Raw genomic sequence first — 7,953 nt, 5'->3', positions numbered from 1 at the left:
GTTTCTTCGATTAAAGGTGATCGATAGGGACAATAAACTTTGGCATCTAACCGAGAGAGAGGAAGGCTGAATTTTGGGACTCACGAGCTGCTTCACTCAGGGACAAAGAAAAGGCTCAGGCTATTATAAAAGTACAGAATAAGGTTACAGAATTCAGTCGCAGAGTGAAATAAAAATATCAACTACAGCATCGGTGTTTAATTTTCACAGGCCGAGGGAGACCTGGCACCAGCCAGGGCAGAGTGGCCACAGCCTTTCTGGGTCAGGGCCAGGAATGTGGAGTGGGTGTAGCCAGGGCCTGGGATCGGTCCAGTGGGAACAGTCAGCCGGAAGCCCGCTTTCATCCCCAAGCACGAGTTGGGTCCAACCACAGCCAGGCCTCAATGTCCCAAAGGTGACTCAACATTCATTCACATCGGGGCAGTGGACCTGTGATGGCCCCAGCCTTCACTACATGCCTTCTGCAGGTTTTTGCCCCAAGACTCCATTTTTTCTGACTCTCTAGGGCAGCCTCAATCACAGGAGGTAGGTCTAGAAGGGTCTTCGCCTTTAGGACAGGCCTCCACATTTTACACATAAGGAAACAGGCTTGAGGAGGAGAAGTAGTAGTAAAAAATATAACCCTGTGAGGTGGGTACCACTATGATCTCTGTTTTACAGTTGAGGAAACTGAGGCAGAGGCTAAGTGACGTGCCTAGGGTCCTACGGCTAGTAAGTGCCTGAGGCCAGATTTGGAGTCAGGTCTTTCAGCCCATGTCCAGCACGCTGTCCACTGCACTGACCAGCTGCAGTACTTTGTACTTAACTCGTACGTTTCAATGGCAGCAGATAGGTGTTTGCGTTAGGCCTCAACAAATTGAGTCCAAGTGGCATCTGTTCATGTAAGTTCCTCACACTCATTTTCTCATCTAATCTCTAGCTGCCACAGCCTTCACCAAGGACGCATTTGGAAAGCTTGCCTAGGTGTGGCTTCCTCATTACTTGCTCGACCCGCCCTTCCTTCCAGGAGGATGCTGGTACCATGTGCCTAGCTGCTGTAAAGCCACACAAAGAGCAAAGAAAAGAGGTGGCCAGAATGACCTCAGACTTTGGGCCTTTATCGGGCCAACCGGGAGGCAGAGGCGCACACAGCCCCTCAACTAAACACCAATGTGGAGAAAACAGACAAAGCCACATTTCTTCCCATGCAGTTTAAAAGACCCTCCTCTGTGTAGAACTTACCTTAGGGGACATGTTAGGTGTCTCTCGTGCCCCCACGTTCAGCTGGGGACGAGGCTCCTAGCACGAGCTCAGTACTTATCTCGGCAGGCCAGAGGGACAGACAGTCCAGGACTGAGGCCTCACTGAAAGCCTCGCCAGTTCATTAAGGACCGCCACGGCAGAGCTGCCAAGGGCACACCTTGTTCCGTGAGCACACGGGAGAGAGCAGCTTCTGGGCTGCCGATTCACTCAGTCCTCTAGTCTTACCCACATCAGCAGTATCCAAGGCAGATGTGATCTGGGGGACAAATCCTCATCAAACACATTTGAAGAGAATCACAGATCCGAGCAATGTTCTTAACCTGAGACTCCTTTCTTTGGATGGTTGGACAGCTGTGTTTCTATAGAATTGGTTTCCTTTGGAATACAATGCATTTTATTTTACGCCTTTAAAAACATTCTGGGGAAGGGGTCCATCCATAAGCTTCACCAGAAGAGAGCCGTGGCACAAGGAAGGTGAAAAACCCTGATCTTAGAGGTCTTAGAAACCATCAAGTCCAACCCCTCATTTGACAGATGAAGAAACTGAGGCCCAGAGAGATTGTGAGTAGGTTTGCTATCCATCTACGCACATTCTTTTTCAAACATTCTAATTTTGGAGGAGGGAGTATGTTTTGTGAGAAGGAAGCCAATTTTGGAATAACAGACTTTGAAAACTGCAGAATATTTAACTTAATTGACTGCTTGGTGGTGGTTGTTTTTTTCCTATGAATGTTGATTAAACACCTACTATGTATAAGTAAGGTGTGTGAGGAGCAGGTAAGCAGGCAAGGACACGTTTTCCAGAATTACTCCAGAAAAGTCATGTAAAGGATGGCAAAGATGTGTAGGACCCCAGGCTCCCTCCATAGGTAATGCATGTGAAACCCAGAATATCTGAGGGAGTGGACCCGGCTCATGGGGTGGGGCCCTGTGGCACGCTCAGACAGGAGGCAGACGAGCGCTCCCAGCTTTGCTGGTGCGGGTGACCTGCCTCCTGACAGGGGAGTGATCAAAGACCTGTCAGAGTAGGAGGTTCAAGGCACCGTGTGAGGCCCTGGGGATACCATGACAAAAAAGGAATGACTTCCTGTCCTTGAGAAGCTAATGTTCTGTCGAGGGCATCATTTATTCATTCATTCATTCATCTCATTCCTTGAAGCATATATTCTATCTAGATCCTCATTCATTCATTTATTCAACAAAACATTTGTTAAGGACCTGCTGTGTGCCAGGCACTGGGAGTACAAAGACAAAAAAGTGAAATCACTCTCTCTTCATGGAGTTTATGTTGTGTCCAGACCCTCATTCATTCGTTCAGCAAAGCATTTGTTGTGCATCTACTGTGTGCCAGGTAGTAGGGATAAACAGACTAAAAAATTTTAAAATGAAATAGTTCCTGTCCTCAAAGAGTTTCTATTCTCTCCAGTCCCTAGAGAGCACCCTATATTCTATCCACTCGCTCATTCATTCATTCATTCATTCAACAAAGCATTTATTAAAACACCTGTGTGCCAGGTGGGCAGCTAGGTGGCACCACATTATACAGAGTACTGGGCTTCAAGTCAGGAAGACTCATCTTAGTTCAAATCTGGCGTCAGACACTTACTGGCTATGTGACCCTGGGCAAGTCACTTCACCCTATTTGCCTCAGTTTCCTCATCTGCAACATGAGTTGGAGTGGAAAACCTCTCCAGTATCTCGGCCAAGAAAATTCCAGATGAGGTCAGAGAGTCAGATACGACTGAAACAACTGATTAGCATCCTCATGAACACGTACCAGGACTGTGCTAGCAGCTGGAGATAAAAAAAAAAAAGTTAAAATCCCTGCCCTCAAAGAAGAGGTGGGGACAGTTCTTTAGTTGAGGGAGTAAAAATGTTCCTCTTACTTAAAAAATACGCCTGAAGAGGATAGGTAAGGGAAGTTACCACTCTATATAAATTATAAGCATGTTCAGATAGAATAATCTGGGAGCACAGGAAACATTCTTTCACTAAATCCCCCTGGTTTGGTGAGTTCTTTTCTGCTTAATCTAAAAACCTTTCCCTGCATTCCAGCTGTTTGCACAGCTCCTGGTCGGGGTCTGGGGACCTTGGAGCCTGCTAAGCAGTTGAACAGTGAAGCACTGGGCTCCTTCCATGCCAGCTAGATCCAAGGAGCAGCATGGCACACGTGTGTCTCCGTAGCTCCCAGGGGTCCCACCCACGTTTTGGAAATGAATTAAAATATGCTAACGCAGACTCCACCAGGACATCTCCATGAGGCCTTAGAACTCTTCTGTTAACACAGGTCTGAGGAGACCTCCCCAGACAGGCAAGCAGCCAGTAGAAGAGACACTGGTGGATGGGGCAGTGTGGGGCCCGGTCTCTTGTCCAGGCTCTAGTCTGTTTGCTTGTAAATCATCCTCTCTGGGTTTTACTTTCTTACCAACTATATTAAGTAAATTATTATTATTAATTATTATGTTATAATTATTAACTGTATTAAGTTAATTATTTACTTTGCTGCCAACCATGTACGGATGTGGTTATTTTAAATGGCCCCAAGGTGGTATGACAGCCTCAAAGACATAAGAGAAGTGTCTATTCATCACCAAATAGTTATCTTCATCTCCCAGCCACCCACTTTAAGCAACATTCTATCTTACAAAATACTGGCCACTGATCTTTGAAGGGGAAGCTATGTGGTGCAGTGGATAGAGCTCTGGGCCCGGAGTCAGGAGGACCTGAGTTCAAATCCAGCCTCAGACACTTACTAGCTGTGTGACCCTGGGCAAGTCACTTCATGCTGGTTGCCTCAGTTTCCTCATCTGTAAAATGAGCTGGAGAAGGCAACGGCAAACCCCTCCAGTATCTTTGCCAAGAAAACCCCAAACGGGTCACAGACAGTCAGGCATGACTGAAATGGTTGAACAACAATAAATCTTTGAAGTCCACTGTCATGAGGTCTGGATCTTTGCAGACAAGAAACATAGCTATCTGCCTTCTAAGCTAATACATGTTTATTGATGAATTGATTCTAAGCTCAGATACAGTCTCATCCAAAGCGCCACAATTGCCCATTTTCATTGCATCTACCTGGCAGATAGTAGGTGCTAATTGATTGATATTAAAGAATTCTAAGAGGACATACAGACCCACACTAGCTCTGGGCAGCTCACTTAACCACTGGGCCTGGTGACGTCCATTGATATGAGGGAGTTTTCTTTATCTGAGGGTGCCCTGTTTTCTTGAAATCTCAGGTCCAGTCCCTAATTAAGAGGCAATGGAATGAATGTGCCTCACATCTACTAGTTATCCCTTCCACAGCTTGACTTTCTCCATCACGGTTTGGACATATTGTGGGTCATCATAAGAAATTAAATGGGAATTTGGGGGGAATTTTGCAGAAGCCACAGATGACAAAGTTTAGAAACTCAGAAATGCATAAAAGATGTGCATAATATTGTGCCCAAAGACTGCATTTCTGTTCTCTCTCTAGCGGTATATTCAGGTAAATGCTTTGTCTCTGACTTCTTTTCCAGGAGTATTTTTCTCTTGTATCTTCCAGCCCTCACACCATCTCCCAGGATAGTACAGTTATCCCTTCCACATCGCAGGGGTTAGGGGGGTATGGTGCCCTGTGATCTAGAAAATCCTCTTAAAGTTTTTTTGTTCTCCCTTTGTACTAGAGAAGAAATGTGAATTATTATGGTATTAAAAGAGAAAACATATTGATATTATACAATGTTATACTCATTTCACAAAAGGAAGAGGTTGTCCCTTGCCTATGATGGAACAGATTCCCAGGAGCAGATTAGGATTCCCACTCCCTATCCCACTTTCCTTCTCCTCATCCACGCTCCACACATCTCTGAATCTCAGTATTCACAGCAGGGATGGGGAATTAGAAACTCATTGTCACTCTACTTACATTTCTCCTATAAAGAGCGATCGTTTCCTTCTAACTCTCCAACGACCTTGAGTTTGCCTCCTTTGTGTTTACATTTAGTCTCTTTATATTTATCACTCTGCATATACTTATATAGAGCGTCCCAAATGTTTTAGTGTAGTCTTAAGCTATTAAGGCTTAAATTTTTCTCTTAAGGCAGATTTTTTTTTTTAGCTATTGAGGCTTAAAACATCACTGAGACACACGGGACACCTTGTAGATAAAACGTAGGGGTAGCGACTATAGAGCCGGGAAGACTTGGGCTCGAGTTCCCTGAGCAAATTACTTAAACTTTCATCACTCCAGGTAAAGTCTCTAAAATCAGAATGTGTTGATTTGTATTGGTGGAGGGAGTTTCTTTGCGAGTTCCCTATCCTGAAGAAATCAGAAGTTCCGTTCTGCCCCTCTCTACTTATGTGTGACCCTCTTCCCTCCTCTATTAGGATGTCAGCTCCTTAGAAATGAGGCTTATTTCATTGTTGTATCCAGCACTCAGCACAGTGCCCGGCATTAATAAATGCTTGTCGATGCGTTACCAGTTGGCCACCTTGATTTACATTTTCACAATAGGGACTGGGGCTCAGTCACCTTCATTTGATCACACCCACAGCCAGGCACAGGTCTGAACAAATGCTCACACTTCACACAACTTGATAATGAAGCAAACCTCAGTTCACAAAGCTGTAGCCTTGGCTTTTTTCCGTTAAGGGACCACTTGTCACTGTTGAAAACGCAGACACAAAAACAGGTAACGCGTGTCCTCTCCTCTTTACTGAGATCACAAAACTCAAATTAGTTCTGATGCCAAGGCCTGAGCCAAAGAATCTGGTTTTGCCGGGCTGATTTGTGGTCTTTGCTACAGTTAATATTAAAATGGGATTTATATTTTGTGTCAGCTACGTGTGCAGGCTCCATTATCTCTGTGGTATCATGTGCCTGGTCATATTTTATGATGTGCTCCTCTCCTCCAGGGTTCTCTTCTGATTTAAGTGACGCCATGCGGACCCTTTATTGCCCCACTAGCCCACCCGCCCTCTGCATTCCACTGTAGACCACCAGTGGGCTCCAGGATCTATGTGTTTGCAAGGGGATTGTGAGGCATTGCTTTTTAAGCAGAGAATGCTTTTGTGGCTCATTGCATGTAATTGCTTAGGGCACACTGGTACTCAACTGTGAAATACAATTATTCAAAAGCCCCGAAGATGATCAAGGAATATGCTGTTAGGGACTTTTCAGGAACTGGCCCAGACACAAGAAGAAAATTTAGAGAACAACAAAGAAAAACTAGATAATTTTGCTGCTGGAATTTCTGAAGAAGCAAGTCAAGGTTTATGGTAAGGAGATGGGTAATTGATGAATTCACTTTTATTCAATTTATTGAACAATTGCAGTAGATACATATATGCACACAGGTACATACACACACACTCACTTGGGCCCTGGGTGCTGTTCGTTGGGAAGAAACAAAATGAAAGTCATGGATCTTGACATCAAGAGACTATTTCGGGGTCCATAAAACACCACCAACACTGGTTAATTGGTTGGGACCATGGGTGGGTCAACCCTTTGTAACTCAGTATTCCCACTAATATGTGGAAATGTTCTCCCCTAAGGCTTCCATTTGAAGATTCATTGTGGATGAAATGCCTTAGAAATCAGCTTCACCTCTTCTATGACAGATGAGGAAACGCAGGCGCAGGAAAGTGACTCGGCCATGTCCCAGGCCTCGTGACACTGCTCGGTATCATGGCCAGGACTAGTCACGCCAACACGCGTCACACAGCCAGGACTCAGATTTATTGTTGCCTCATCATTCATGCTGACCAGAAGTGCTACAGACTAGAGTTCATTACCTCCTTGAAATAAATGCAAAGTATTATATGCGACAAGCTTCAATGGTCTGAATTTGTTTTTCATACACAAAGAAGAACCCATTTAACAAGGAACAGTAAAATCTCATTAGTTTAAACTATTAAAGAGGTCATGTCTGAATTAGTGAAAGGGGGTTTGCTAGTAGATAAGTCTAATTAAATTAATTGCTGGCAAAATGTTCTCTTCTTCCTTTAACAGATGGATGGAGCTGGAGACAAAAAGCCCGAGTGCCTCCCAGCAAAAAGTATGTGATTAGTCCTTTAAAGGAGCATCAGGATGAAATGAGGCAGAGCCGGCTAAGCAAAGAGAACCAAAGGTCATGGGACAGGTGGCTGTGGCTGGAAAGATCCTGGAGAGAAAGCCCAAGTCCAACTGAGCAATAGAGAAACCCATGCAGGCCCCTGAAAGATGACAGAGGTGGGGGATGACAAGGGCAGAACACAAAATACGTGTTTGGAGGCAGATAGTTTTGCTTAACTATTTTTCTTTGAAGGTAGAAAGGGAGGTAGGGAAAGAAGGAAGGAATAAGGGAGGGAGAGAAGGAAGGAAAGAAGGAAGGAGGGAATGAAGAAAGGGAGGGAGGGAAGGAGAGAAGGAAGAAGGAAGGAAGATGAGAAACAAGTGTTCATTAAATAAATTAAATTAAATTAGGTGCTTACTATGTGCTGGGGATACAAAGACAAGCAAAGACAGTCCTTGCCTTCAAGATGCTTCCATTCTAACAGCAGAAGACAACATGTGAAAGGCAGCAGGAAAAGGGAAGGGCAGGGGAGAAGGCATCGTCTGGTTTTGAAGTCCAAAAGCCAGGAATAGAGGAGGACGAAGGTCAGTCTAGGCCCTTTCATGAAATGGAGGTTCCAGAGGACCTCAGGAGAAGGTGGGATGCTCCATGTCTGGAAGGCTACAGCGGT

Source organism: Phascolarctos cinereus, unplaced genomic scaffold (genome assembly GCF_003287225.1).
Source record: "Phascolarctos cinereus isolate Bilbo 61053 unplaced genomic scaffold, phaCin_HiC Scaffold_1;HRSCAF=81, whole genome shotgun sequence".
Taxonomy (NCBI): domain Eukaryota; kingdom Metazoa; phylum Chordata; class Mammalia; order Diprotodontia; family Phascolarctidae; genus Phascolarctos; species Phascolarctos cinereus.
The sequence above is the reverse complement of the archived record's forward strand: the minus strand, read 5'-3'. Positions refer to the sequence as shown.